A 13,742-nucleotide genomic window follows, 5' to 3' on the forward strand; every position below is an offset into this window, starting at 1 on the left:
GAGATTCCCAAAATTTCCTTGGAAAGTCCAGGCAAGTGAATTGGGCAATATTTTCTTTGGAAATCCCATTTTTCTCACCAAAATTTAGATGTTGCTTCTGAAACTAATTATTCTTTATTTCATTAAAAAAAAAAAAAATGTTTTTATTTATTTATTTATTTGCAGGCCCAGACAAACTTGACTAGAAAAGAAGCCCGGGCAGGGGTTAGGATGAGCCCATGACGTGCCACACACTCCAACCAATTGAAAGGCCATGAGAGGGGGAGGGCGGAAGTGACGAAACGTATCACTCCGCGGGGCGAGAGGGTCGGTGGGGGGAGTCGGAGTCTCTCTCCCCCGCGCCAGCTCCCGTACACGGAGCCGCATTCCTTGGCCCCCCCACCCCCCTCCCTCGGGGCCCCCCCCGCCCCCCTCGGGAAAAAAATCCACCCCAAATCACTCGAACCCGAGGGAGGTTTCCTTTCACCCTCGGGGAGACGAGCTCTCAACGGTTCCCTCTCAGCCGTCTCCCCCAAGCCCCCGTCCCCTCCCCTGCTCCCACCCCCTTCTCCCGGCGCCGGGTGCAAGGTCCCTTTAAGGCGACGGCGCCTTCCTCGGGTCAGACTACCGGCGGCGACGACCACGGGAGGTGAGTGAGCGAGCGGGCGAGCCTTCTCTCTCCCCACCCCCTTCTCCCGGGGGTTCCGTTATCTTTTCGCTCGGCGAGGCGCTCCGAAGCGAGACAATGAGAGGGGGATGGGGCGGGTGCGCGAGGGGTGGGGGCGGGGGCCCGGTGGCGCGCGCCCCCTTCCCCCGCGAGTGGCGGCGCGGCTTGCGGCGGCGGCGGGAGTGGGGTGCGGCGCGTGAGCGCGAGTGTGAGTGCGTGCGCCCCGGGAGCCCCGGGAGCCCCGGGAGCCGCGCAGCGGGCCGGGCCGGGTGGCCCCTGCTTGCCTGCCGGTCGCCCCCGCCCCCCGGCGTCCGCCGCGGCGCGCGCGCGCGCACTCGCGCCCCACGGCCCCGCACACACCCGACGTCCACACGCACGCCCGGCGCGAGGCGTCTCGGAGGAGTGGGCGGGCGCGGGCGCGGGCGGCGGCCTGCGGGGAAGGGGGCGGGGGCGCGGGCGGCTGTGAGACAGCGGGGCGCGGCGGGAGGGGCGGGCGAGGGGGCGAGGCCGCGCCGAGGTGACGTCCCGGGGGGGTAGCGCTCGGTTCTCCCGCCGCGCCCCCGCCGGCGAAGGAGTGGGGCGCTCTTTTTGAGCGCGAGGAGGAAAATGAGTGATCGCTGTGCCGCTCCGTTGTGTTATGTAATCTCTGCTTGGTCCAATAGTACATCCTAAGCCTTAGTGCACTGCAGCTAGTTTACAAAGTCTCCTCCCTTGGCTCTAAAATTTCTTGGGTTGGCGCCGTGATTTATAAGATGGGATGGGGCGGAAAACCTTTATTTTCTGATGATTATATCCTGCCGCGGTGGGCGCCATGTTTATCCCAGGGACTATTTTTTCTAGATTCTCGGCACCTACTGGAAAGGAGTGATGTCGTTGATCCACCTGCTTTCCCTCCTTTCTGCGAGTTGCCTTGATTTCCTCTCCCGTCAGACACGGGATTCCCCCAGACTGTTAATGACTGGACATACCTCTGCTCACTTTTTTTGGACGTTCTCAGCTCAGAAAAAGGTAGAGCTGAGAAGAGTCTTGGAAGTCAATTAGCCCAATCTCGTTTTCCAGATGGAAATTGGGAAACAGTTGTACCACCTCAGAACAAGTGCTTTCCTGTTGCAGATTGTAGCCTAGCCTTCTACACTCTTTTAGACACCTCCCACCGCAGCTCAAAACCCTAGAGAAACGAAGTTTTACTTTCAAAGATTTTCCCATCTAGAGGGAGGGGAAATGGCGGGGGCGGGGAGGGCTGCTTCCTGATGAACGACGTTGAATTTCCAGACCCTGGAACTGGAAACTGGAACTGGAAGTTGGATTGTGAATTCGAACTAGTTCGCACAATCTTTAACTTCGGGATACATAAAAAGTACCTTGGAGATTGCGGAAAGAGCTGTTTTGGGGCCCTCATCCCCAAGTCTTTTTGGGTGGGATAGGGAGTGCCATCTTCTCTACATTTTTAACCCGCAGTCCGGCTGAGGTAACCACATTGAGAATTACTGGTTTAGTGTAAAAGTGCTCAGTATATCTTAAAACAATTAAATGGCAGTTTATGTCCTTGATTTCCGTCCCCTTCTTAGGGTTGTAACAGTCATGGTGGTGGTGTATCTCAAGCTAAAGGAACTAACAGAATGGAGACTCTTGGGATGAACAGGATTTTGTTCGTTTCCACCCCCACCTTGAACCAGTGGTATAATCTAGGAAAGCAGAGGTTTTTTGTTTTGTTTTTTTAAGATTTTATTTATTTGAGAGAGTGAGCGAGAGAGAGCACCATCAGGGGGTGGAGGGGCAGACGGGGAGGGAGAAGCAGACTCTGCACTGAGCAGGGAGCCCGATTGGGGCTCGATCCCAGGGCTCTGGGATCATGACCTGAGCTGAAGGCAGATGCTTAACTGAGCGACCCAGGCGCCCCTGAGAGCAGTTCTTAAAATGTGGCCAGCTCACCTTTGGGGATCCTTCAACCCTTTCAGGGGAGCTGAGAGGTCATAACTGTTTTCAAAATAGAAAATGTTAAGATGCTATTTATCTTTTTTCCAGTGATATTTGCATTGATGGTCCAAAAGCAAAGCCGGGTAATAGTACTGGTGGTGCCTTAGCACAAAGCAAGGCAGTTGCACGAAACACCATGTGAGAATGTCCTTGATGAAGCGATAAAAATGATTTTTACTAAAGCTCAACCCTTGAGTAGATGGGGGGGGCGGTTGTTGTTTTTGTTTTTTAATTTTTAAGAATCTGACCGAATGGGAAGGATGCATAAAGCACTTATGCTGCCTAAGGAGGTATGATCCTTCTCATAATGAAAAGCACTCGCGAGATTGAGTTATGAGCTGCTTGTTCCTTTTTTTTTTTTTAGATTTTATTTATTTGACAGAGACACAGTGAGAGAGGGAACACAAGCAGGGGGGAGGGGGAGAGGGAGAAGCAGGCTCCCCACTTAGCAGGGAGCCCGATGTGAAGCTCTATCCTAGGACCTTGGGATCATGACCTGAGCTGAATGCAAACGCCTAATGACTGAGCCACTCAGGTGCCCCATGAGCTGTTCCGGAACAGCATTTTTACTTGGAAGAACAACTGACTACAGTTTTTCACACTTTAATGTTTGGCACATATTTTCTTGACAGTGAGGTGAGCCTGTCATTTTGAGGAAAGCAATTGACAATTTGTTACCAATAAAAATTTGAGTGAAAATTAGAATTTGTTAAAAGTTGACATCTCAGGTTTGACAGCTTTGCAGTCCTTTTAAGCCTTTTCTTAAAACATCTGTGTTGTGATTTTTTAAATCTTTTTTATATTGTATTTATATATATTTTTTAAAGATTTTACTTGTTTATTTGAGAGAGAGAATGAGATAGAGCAGGAGAGGGGGGAGGGTCAGAGGGAGAAGCCGACTCCCTGCTGAGCAGGGAGCCCAATGTGGGACTCGATCCGGGGACTCCAGGATCATGACCTGAGCCGAAGGCAGTCGCTTAACCAACTGAGCCACCCAGGCGCCCCATGATCCTTTCAGAAGGAAAGGTACACCGGTGGATTTTATTTTATTTTATTTTATTTTATTTTATTTTATTTTATTTTATTTTATTTTATTTTTTAAAGATTTTATTTATTGGGGCGCCTGGGTGGCTCAGTAGTTTAGTGTTTGCCTTCCGGCTCAGGTCATGATCCCAGGGTCCTGGGATTGAGCCCTGCATCGGGCTCCCTGCTCAGCAGGAAGTCTGCTTCTCCCTCTCTCACTCCCCTTGCTTGTGTTCCTTCTCTCGCTGTGTCTGTCTCTGTCAAATAAATGAAATCTTTAAAAAAAAAAGGATTTTATTTATTTGTCAGAGAGAGAGGGGGAGAACGCTAGCACAAGCAGGGGGAGTGGCAGGCAGAGGGAGAGGCAAGCTCCCCGCTGAGCAAGGAGCCCATGAGGGGACTCGATGCGGGGACTCCATCCCAGGATTCTGGGATCACTACCTGAGCCGAAGGCAGATGCTTAACTGACTGAGCCACCCAGGTGTTCCTACATCAGTGGATCTTAATGTAACAAAGTAGGAAGAGTTTATTGATAAGGATTCAGATTCCAAGATGCAACTATTCTTTAAGAAACTACCATTTGTTGGGTTTTAGTATTGTGTCAATATAGGCAGCTATCTGAAAAGGTTTTTAGATTATTTTTCCCTACTCCTGCTATCTGTGAGGCCAGATAGTCTATATACTTAACCAAAGCAACATATAGCAACAGGCAGAATGTATTAAGCAACTATGAGAATCCCATATCCACAGAAACATATTTTTACACGTAACTCGGGAGGAGAAAAGGGAAATAAGCTAACATTACTGGTATTTAGCAGAGTTAAATGATATCAAGGGAGTAGAAGTGTAACAACTGTCAGTGAGGAAAAGCTTTTCTTGGGAAAGGGACTCCTGAATATTTAACCCTTTAAAAATAGGGAATTTACTGCTTACTTTAGTTGTTGTTTTAGTAAAGAGCACATGACTTATATCCAGGTGCTTCTTGCTAGATTTGCTGTCTGGTAAATTGAAAATATTTTGTGTTTGGGAGTATTAGATTATTAACACTATTAAATAACACATTGTGAATCTTGTATGTGAGATTCTGTAACTGTTCGATTCTGTAAGGGATAAAATAGGTCATGCAAAAGACTGGATAAATAAAAGCTCCTTACAGATTTAACAATAATCAGTTTCATATCCATGTCCTATAGGTTTTTAGTCCTTCAGGTTTTCCAAAATTAATTTTTTTTAAAGCCAATTGAGTTAACTTGAAAATAAATGCCAGTTATTTTGAGGATTGTTTATTTCTCACCTTGGAATAAAAGTGTATTTTTTTTTAAAGATTTATTTATTTGAGAGAGCGAGAAAGAGAGAGTACATGAGAGGGGGGAGGGTCAGAGGGAGAAGCAGGCTCCTCGCTGAGCAAGGAGCCTGATGCGGGACTCGATCCCAGGACTCCGGGACCATGACCCGAGCTGAAGGCAGTCGCTTAACCAACTGAGCCACCCAGGCGCCCAAGAGTGTATTCTTAAATGTTTTGTTTTTTATTTTTTTTATTTATTTTTATTTTTATTTTTATTTTTTTTAAGATTTTAGTTATTTATTCATGAGAGACAGGAGGAGAGAGAGAGAGAAGCAGAGGGAGAAGCAGGCTCCCAAGGAGCAGGGAGCCCGATGCGGGACTCCATCCCAGGACTCCAGGACCATGACCTGAGCCGAAGGCAGACGCTTAACCATCTGAGCCACCCAGGCGCCCTAAATGTTTTGTTTTTTAAAACATTTTTCCTGTTCCATATGTTCTTTTTATCTTAATTTATGGACAGGTATATACTAGCAGTGAATTGAAAATGTTAAATTCTGAATTCTTCATTCCTGGTATTTACATCTATGAAAGAACCAGACAAGGGAATTTAAATCTGTCTGGAGAGTTTTGGTAGAAAACATGTTTTCCTAATATTATTTGAGATGAGGGTAGGTAAATTTTGCTGTGCATTACGTACCTCAAAAGTAGACTGATGGGTGTATCTGCTGGATTTTTTTTGTTGCTTTTAAATAACAGATTGTTTGTAAAGATTCTTTGTATCTTGCTTTTCAGTTATGTAGACTTTTACTGATTAGCTAGGACCTGAGTATAGACTACCATATTTGCCAACACTTAAGATATAATTAATTCACTTCTCTCTAGAAAGATGTATTTGGTATACCCATATTGTGGATGGATAGGTGAATGCCAGAGACTTAAAAGGCTCTGGGAATTGCTCATAGTCCTCTGTGAGCTGCAGTGTTGAGTAAAGCTTACTGAGTGCACAAAAATCATGTTGTCAGTATAATTACTGTTATAAAATACAGAAACCAGATAGGTTACCAAGATGTCAAATAATGGGTTGGATTAATGGAAGATGGCAAAGTTCATCTCCTCCTAGAGTACCTCCTTGGTAGCCCTGCATAATCCACCTTAGATTCATGTCTTCTTTCTAACATTGATTAACATGTACATTTCAAGAAGCATGTATATACAGGGGCACCTGGGTGGCTCAGTCGTTAAGCGTCTGCCTTCGGCTCAGGTCATGATCCCAGGGTCCGGGGATCGAGCCCCACATCGGGCTCCCTGCTCAGCGGGAAGCCTGCTTCTCCCTCTCCCACTCCCCCTGCTTGTGTTCCCTCTCTCGCTATGTCTCTCTGTCAAATAAATAAATAAAAATCTAAAAAAAAAGCATGTATATACAATCTATATGAAAATTGCTCCTAGAAATAAGAATACATTAACAGAAAATTCAGTCAACAAGGTTACCAGTTTTAGTAAATGGCAAAAGATAATGGCAGAATATGGTAGTATAAAAATATCACAACCAAAATATGAATAGGTAGTTTTTACCCCCAACTTTTTTCTTTTTTTTTTTAATTTCAGCTTTATTGGGGTATAATTGACAAAATATAAGATATTTAAAGTGTACATTATGGTGATTTCATGTACATTGTGAAAGGATTCCCTCCATCTAATTAATGAACACATTCATCACCTCACATTTATTTTTTGTGTGAGAACATTTAAGTTCTACTTTTAGTAAATTTCGATTATATGATAGTGTTATCAGTTACAGTCACCATGTTTTACATTAGATACTCAGACCTTATTCGTCTGATCTCCCCAACTTTTTTTTTTTAAAGATTTTATTTATTTGCGAGAATGAGATAGCACGAGAGGGGGAAGGGTCAGAAGGAGAAGCAGACTCCCCACTGAGCAGGGAGCCTGATGCGGGACTCGATCCCGGGACTCCAGAATCATGACCTGAGCCGAAGGCAGTCGCTTAACCAACTGAGCCACCCAGGCGCCCCACTCCCCAACTTTTTATTACGAAAATTTCATGCATAGGGGGCACCTGGTGGCTCAGTCAGTTAAGCATCTGCCTTCAGCTCAGGTCATGATCCCAGGGTTCTGCGATCGAGCCCCACTTCAGGCTCCCTGCTCAGCAGAGAGCCTGCTTCTCCCGCTCCCCCCCTGCTTGTGCCTTCTCTCTCTCAAATAAATAAAATCTTAAAAAAAAAAAAAAAGTTCATGCATGTAAAAGTGAAAGAATACGATACAAGGAATACCGGCAATGGACCCATTACCTAGATATGACGTTTTTTAAACTTACTAAGGTCTATAAAAAAGTACCAAAATATGCAAGTTTCCTAAACCACTTGAAAGTCAGTCATGACACTTCCACTAAATATTTCATGCATTTGCTAAGAATAAATATACCCTCCCGCATAACTCTAATGTAACTGTTCTAAGGAAATTTAGAAAGTTATTCCTAGGTGGTTGTGGGGGGAATGGGTGAAATAAGGGAATTACGAGTTCGCTTATCTTGATGAGCACTGGGTAATGTATAGGATTATTGAATCACTGTGTCATACACCTGAAACCAACAGGGTATGTTAACTATACTGGAATTTTTTTTTTTTTAAAGATTTTATTTATTTGACAGAGAGCGCACAAGCAGAGGGAGAGAGAGGGAGAAGCAGGCTCCCCGCTGAGCAAGGAGCCCGATGCGGGACTTGATCTCAGGACCCCGGGATCACGACCCGGGCTGAAGGCAGCCGCCCAACCAACTTTTAAGTTTTTTTATTTATTTGTCAGAGAGAGAGACAGAACACAAGCAGGGGGAGAGGCAGGCAGAGGGAGAAGCAGGCTCCCTGCCGAGCAAGGAGCCCGATGTGGGACTCGATCCCAGGACCCTGGGATTATGACCTGAGCCGAAGGCAGACGCTTAACCAACTGAGCCACCCAGGCGTCCCTATTTATTTATTTTTTTAAAGACTTTATTTATTTATTTGAGAGAATGAGAGATAGCACGAGAGGGAAGAGGGTCAGAGGGAGAAGCAGACTCCTCGCTGAGCAGGGAGCCCGATGCGGTACTCGGTCCCGGGACTCCAGGATCATGACCTGAGCCGAAGGCAGTTGCTTAACCAACTGAGCCACCCAGGCGCCCCTGGAATTTAGATTTAAAAAATAAAAAAATTTGGGGTGCCTGGGTGGCTCAGTCGGTTAAGCGGCTGCCTTCGGCTCAGGTCGTCATGATCCTGGGGTCCTGAGATCGAGCCCCACGTCCGGCTCTCTGCTCAGTGGAGAGCCTGCTTCTCCCTCTCCGTCTGCCTACTGTGCTCTCTCTCTCTCTGTCAAATAAATAAAATCTTTAAAAAAACAAGTAAACAAATTTAAAAATTAAAATAATAAAAAGTAATTCCCATGTATCATCTAGTATCTAATCTGTATATTTAAATGTTCCAGTTGTTCCCAGAATGTTATTTGTAGCTTTTCTTTCCTTTTTTTTTTTTATTTGTAGCTTTTCTATGAACCAAAATCCAATAAAGGTTCACATCTTGAACTTGTAATGGCTCTTTGGTTTCTCTTTAGTTTGGTCTCACTGTGTGTGTGTGTCTGTGTGTCTGTGTCACATTTTTAAAGAGAACTTGTTACTAGTTTTATAGAATGCTCTATATTCTGTATTTGATTATTTCTTTATAGACTGTCCCACCTTTTGGATTTACCTTATTATTTCCTTATGGTGCTACTTATTCCTATTTTGCTGTGTTTCCTACAAACTGCAAGTTAAATTTAAATGCTTGATTTGATTAAGGTGAAGCATTGTTGGTGGCTTGTTTGTTGTTTACGAAAGAACAAGCCACACACCAGTTGGTGACAGGCAGAGTTTGGATTATTGGCTGACATTTTTCTATTTAAACTTAAGTACTGTTGTAACCTTTGGTTTTTGTGATATAGAGCTACCTCTGTAACTTAAAGTTGAAACATTACAATAAGACTTTGAGAAAACGCAGAAATAGGTTTGCTTCATGTCATTTTGGTTCACTGCCCTCTGAGAAAATGATTTGGAAGTTTGACAGGCAAGAAGGGTTGATACATTTAGCAGAAGCAACCCATAGAGGAATTATAAAGGGGTCAAAACCAGAAATTTTAGGGCACCTGGGTGGCTCAGTCTGTTAAGCGTCCGAGTCTTGGTTTTGACTCAGGTCATGATCTCGGGGTCCTGTGATCAAGCCCCGCCTGGGGCTCCATGCTAAGCGAGGAGTCTGCTTGAGATATTCTTTCTCTCTTCCTCTCCCTCTCTCCCCCTCTCAAATAAATAAATAGATCTTTTTTAAAAACCCAGACATTTTAGAAATGGAGATTAGATTAAATGACTTTGGAAAATTATTTTCACAAAAATTATTCACTAGTCAATACTAACAACGTACCGACAGTTACAAGCATTACTGATAATAAGCATAATCTTAGAAGATCAACATCATGATGCTCCTGTTTTATGAGGAGAAATTAGGTACTCAGGCAAAAAGAAGAATGGCACAGAAGTCAGATGAATACGAAGAGAAAATCAAGTTTCACATGTAGATGATTATAATGTGAAACAAACCAGATGCATATGAACTTTATAAAAAATGTTTTTACTTTGTGAGATGTAACTATCTGAACAATTCATTGGAAATGTATTCTCATTTTCTCTGTTTTTGAGAAGGTAGATACTGTAAAAAGAAATGGTAGTTGTTTATGCTTAGGATGTGGGATGATTATTTTGAAATTTTCCCCCTTCAGAGTATGGATTCAATTTGATCAAGGTTTCTCAATCTTGGCACTATTGACGTTTTAGAGTAGGTAAGTCCCTAGATAACCTGTACATCATGGGATGTTTAATAGCACCCCTGGCCACTACCCACTAGATAAATGCCAGTAGCACTCCCCAATCCCACCTATAGTTATGACTACCAAAAATTTCTCCAGACATTGCCAAATGTCTTTTCAGGGGCAAATTCCCATTTCTGAGTATCACTGTGTTGGACAAAATCCACTGGCATGTGTGAAGATTCCTTAGTAATGTCCTCTGATTTGCTTTCCCTTTATGTAACCCACATACGGCTGTTGAACCCAAATTTCTTCTGCAGATAGGCTGTATAGCTTCAGCTGTGCCTGGTATGTGTTGGAGAACAGTGGGATATGATGAAATTTTTTAGCTCTGTTGGAAATTTTATTGAAGGGAGAAATGAGCTCTTCATTTAATGAAGTTAAAGATACAGGCTTTTTGCTTTATCTAACACCCCCCCCCCCGTTTCCTTGGAAAGGAAACTTATTAGCTACATAAGCTTATATGCTATAGATAATTTTTGTTAGGAATAGTTGAGATTGATATTTGTTTGATATCTGTGAGGTGATCTGTCTTTTATCTTGGTATTCAAGAAAAGACTGTCTTTCAAAACATAGTGACTTGGTAAAGAGCTTGATTAAACTAAATGTAGCCTCTTTGTTAACCTTTGTCCTTAAATTTTTTTTAATTTAAGATTTTATTTATTTATTTGAGAGAGAGATGAGCAGGAGGGGCAGAAGGAAAGGGAGAGAGAATCCCAAGCAGACTCCACACCGAGCACAGAGCCCAACTTGGGGCCCAATCCCATGACACTGAGATCACAACCTGAGTCGAAACCAAGAGTCTGATGCTTAACCGACTGCTCCACCCAGGTGGCCCATCCTTAAAATTTTTTAACTACAGTTGACCCTTGAACATCATGTGGGGGGGATGTTAGGGATATCAACAACCTGACACCCCCCCCCCGTCAAAAATCTCCATATAACTTTTGACTTCCCCAAAATTTAACTGCTAATAGTAAGAACTAGGAGAGATCACTTTTTATTTTTTTATTTTTTATTTTTGTTAAAGATTTTATTTATTTATATGAGAGAGAGAGCACAAGCAGTGGGGAGGGGTAGACGGAGAAGCAGACTCCCTGCCAAGCAGGGAGCCGGATGTGAGACTTGATCCCAGGATCCTGGGATCATGACCTGAGCCAAAGGCAGACGCTTAACCGACTGAGCCCCCAGGCGCCGGAGAGATCACTTTTTACTGTGATACACAATTTACTGGAGAGAAGGGCTGCTCAAGTGGTGTTTTAAGGGAACACTCGAGCTCGTTGCAAGAGCAATAGGAGGTCACTACAAAATTATTGCAGTAGTACAGTGTGTACTACAGTTAATTTTATGCAGTTATTTCATACTGCATCTTTGTTTACATTCTCTCAACTGCAAATGGCACCATGTGCAGTCTGTGTGTAAGTTTTGATAAATTTGACTTTTTATAATAGATTTGTTTCTATTTTATGGTAGTAAATGCTAAAATAAACTAGTATCTACATGTTTTTTATGTATTCATGACATAGCTAGCTTTTTCTTAATTTTTTTCTATATTTCTAGGTTCTTCAAGTTTTTTTCAAATTGTCACAAATCTCCAAACATTTCCAATATATTTATTGAAAACAAATCTGTGTATTAGTGGACTTGCACAGTTCAAACCCGTGTTGTTCAAGGGTCAACTGTATATGTAAATTCTCCCAATCAGGAAAATGATCCAGGCTTCTTAGGGGAAGGAAAAGGAGTTTGGAATAGGAGAAGAGTGGAAGTAATGAGAATTTTTTGTTCAATAAATATGTTACAAGACAGAGAGATCTCAAGAAAGAATTTCAGGAGAAAATAGAATTTTGTTTTAAGTTTCTAAGACAAATATTCTTTGCAGATGTGGAATTTTTCTGCTACATGCTATAGGAGTAAAATTGAAGATAGCTGACTAATAATTGGTGGTTGATAGGGAGATAATTTTATATTTAAAATGAGCTGAAAGGTTCCTGGCATCTAGACTGGTCTTGGAATATCATTCCCCACCAGAAGGAATCAGAGTTCTTTTTTTTTTTTTTTAAGATTTTTTTATTTATTTGAGAGAGAGAGAATGAGAGAGAGCACGAGAGGGAAGAGGGTCAGAGGGAGAAGCAGACTCCCTGCCGAGCAGGGAGCCCGATGCGGGACTCGGTCCCGGGACTCCAGGATCATGACCTGAGCCGAAGGCAGTCGCCTAACCAACTGAGCCACCCAGGCGCCCCAGGAATCAGGGTTCTTTAGAGGAATGGCTGATTCTGACCTGGGGCAGGAAATGTTTGAGATGAACCTAGAACATCTTATCTATCACTATCACTGCGAGGGTTTTATCAGACACTACTGAGGGTTCTGTCAGAAAGACTCAGGAGCCAACTGAAGAAGTTCCACTAGCCAAAATAGGACTTTTTTGAGTATCAGTAAAAATAACTGCAATGGATCAAAAGACATAAATTATGTTTAAGATATGATATCATAAGGGCGCCTGGGTGGCTCAGTTGGTTAAGTGTCGGACTCTTGATTTGGCTCAGGTCATGATCTCGGGGTTGTGAGATTGAAACCTGCTTAAAATTCTCTCTCCCCTTCTCTCTGTGCCCCTCCCACTCCCTTTCTTAAAATAAAATAAAATATATCATAATAATAGTTTAACAACAAGCTTATTGGTCACTTTGGTGAAATGCTATTGAATTACCTTGAAAACTGGTAAAAAGAAGCAGGCAAGATAGAAGAAATCAAGATAGAAGGAATACCCACCACTGGGTAACCAAATAATATGTTTTGCCTTTTTCTTTAATTTTTTTAAAAGTAATCTCTCCATCGTGGGGCATGCTCCACTGACTGAGCCAGCCAGGTACCCCTGCGTTTTGTTTTGGGTTTGGTTTTAAGATTTATTTATTTTATTTTTAGAGAGTGTGGGGGTGGAGGGTGACAGAGGGAGATCGATAGAGAATCTCAAGCAGACTCCCCGCTGAGTGCAGAGCCAACATGGAACTGGATCTTACAACCCTGTGACATGACCTGAGCTGACATCAAGGTGTCAGACACTTGACTGAGCCACCCAGGCACCCCTGCTTTTTGTTCCAGTTAATAAATGAAGAAAGAATGATTTAGAATGATTAGATCCATCCTGAGTAATCTTGGGGGAAAAACATTCAACCTGTATTTAATCATGCCACTAGATCCAACTGTCAATTTCAGGGTATTCAGGGGACAGAGGCATGTAAATGCTATGGGTATGGGATCAACAATATCCAGGTTGTAGAAATTGTAAGAGGTGAACTGGTTCTTCAACAAGTAAATTGCAAGGAAGGAAGAAAAAAGATGAAGAAAAACCTATAAATTAAAAGATATAAGAAACTTATCAAATAATCATGATATATTTGTACTTTATTTGGATCCTAATTCAAACAAACTTTAAAAATTATGGTATTTGAGAGAATTTGAATTGAATGTTGATATTAAGGGACTGTCAATTTTTAGGCATTTAATGGTACTTTTTTGTTTTGTTATGATCTTTTAAGTCTTTATCTTTTAGAGCTACGTACCAAAATATTTATGAATATAATAAGAATTAGCTTCAAAATAATATGAAGGAAAGGAGGCATAGATAAAACAAGGACAATTTTGGGTTGATAATTTTTGAATCTGGTTGATTGGCTACATCTCTACTTCTGTGTTTAATTAGAGTTTTTATCATTTATTTATTTATTAAAAAGATTTTATTTATTTATTTGACAGAGAGACACAGAGAAGGAACACAAGCAGGGGGAGTGGGAGAGGGAGAAGTAGGCCCCCTGCAGAGCAGGGAGCCCGATGCGGGGCTTGATCCCAGGACCCCGGGATCATGACCTGAGCTGAAGGCAGAAGCTTAACGACTGAGGCACCCAGATGCCCCTCATTTTTTTTTTTAAGATTTTATTT

The 13,742-nt window shown here is 42.9% G+C and overlaps 1 protein-coding gene across 4 annotated transcripts in view; it reads left to right on the forward strand.

The window, feature by feature from the left end:
- Positions 1-444: 444 nt before the first annotated feature.
- POGZ (pogo transposable element derived with ZNF domain) overlaps positions 445-13,742 on the forward strand; it is a 48,652-nt gene continuing 35,354 nt past the window's right edge. For all 4 annotated transcript variants that reach the window (XM_028088302.2, XM_028088304.2, XM_028088305.2 and 1 more), the window contains exon 1: positions 445-628. The gene's annotated coding sequence lies outside the window, so the exon portion shown is untranslated. The remainder of the gene's footprint in view (positions 629-13,742) is intronic.

This window comes from Eumetopias jubatus, unplaced genomic scaffold (assembly GCF_037043125.1).
Source record: "Eumetopias jubatus isolate StellerSeaLion01/CBP00866 unplaced genomic scaffold, mEumJub1_p1.0 scaffold_4, whole genome shotgun sequence".
Classification (NCBI taxonomy): Eukaryota; Metazoa; Chordata; class Mammalia; order Carnivora; family Otariidae; genus Eumetopias; species Eumetopias jubatus.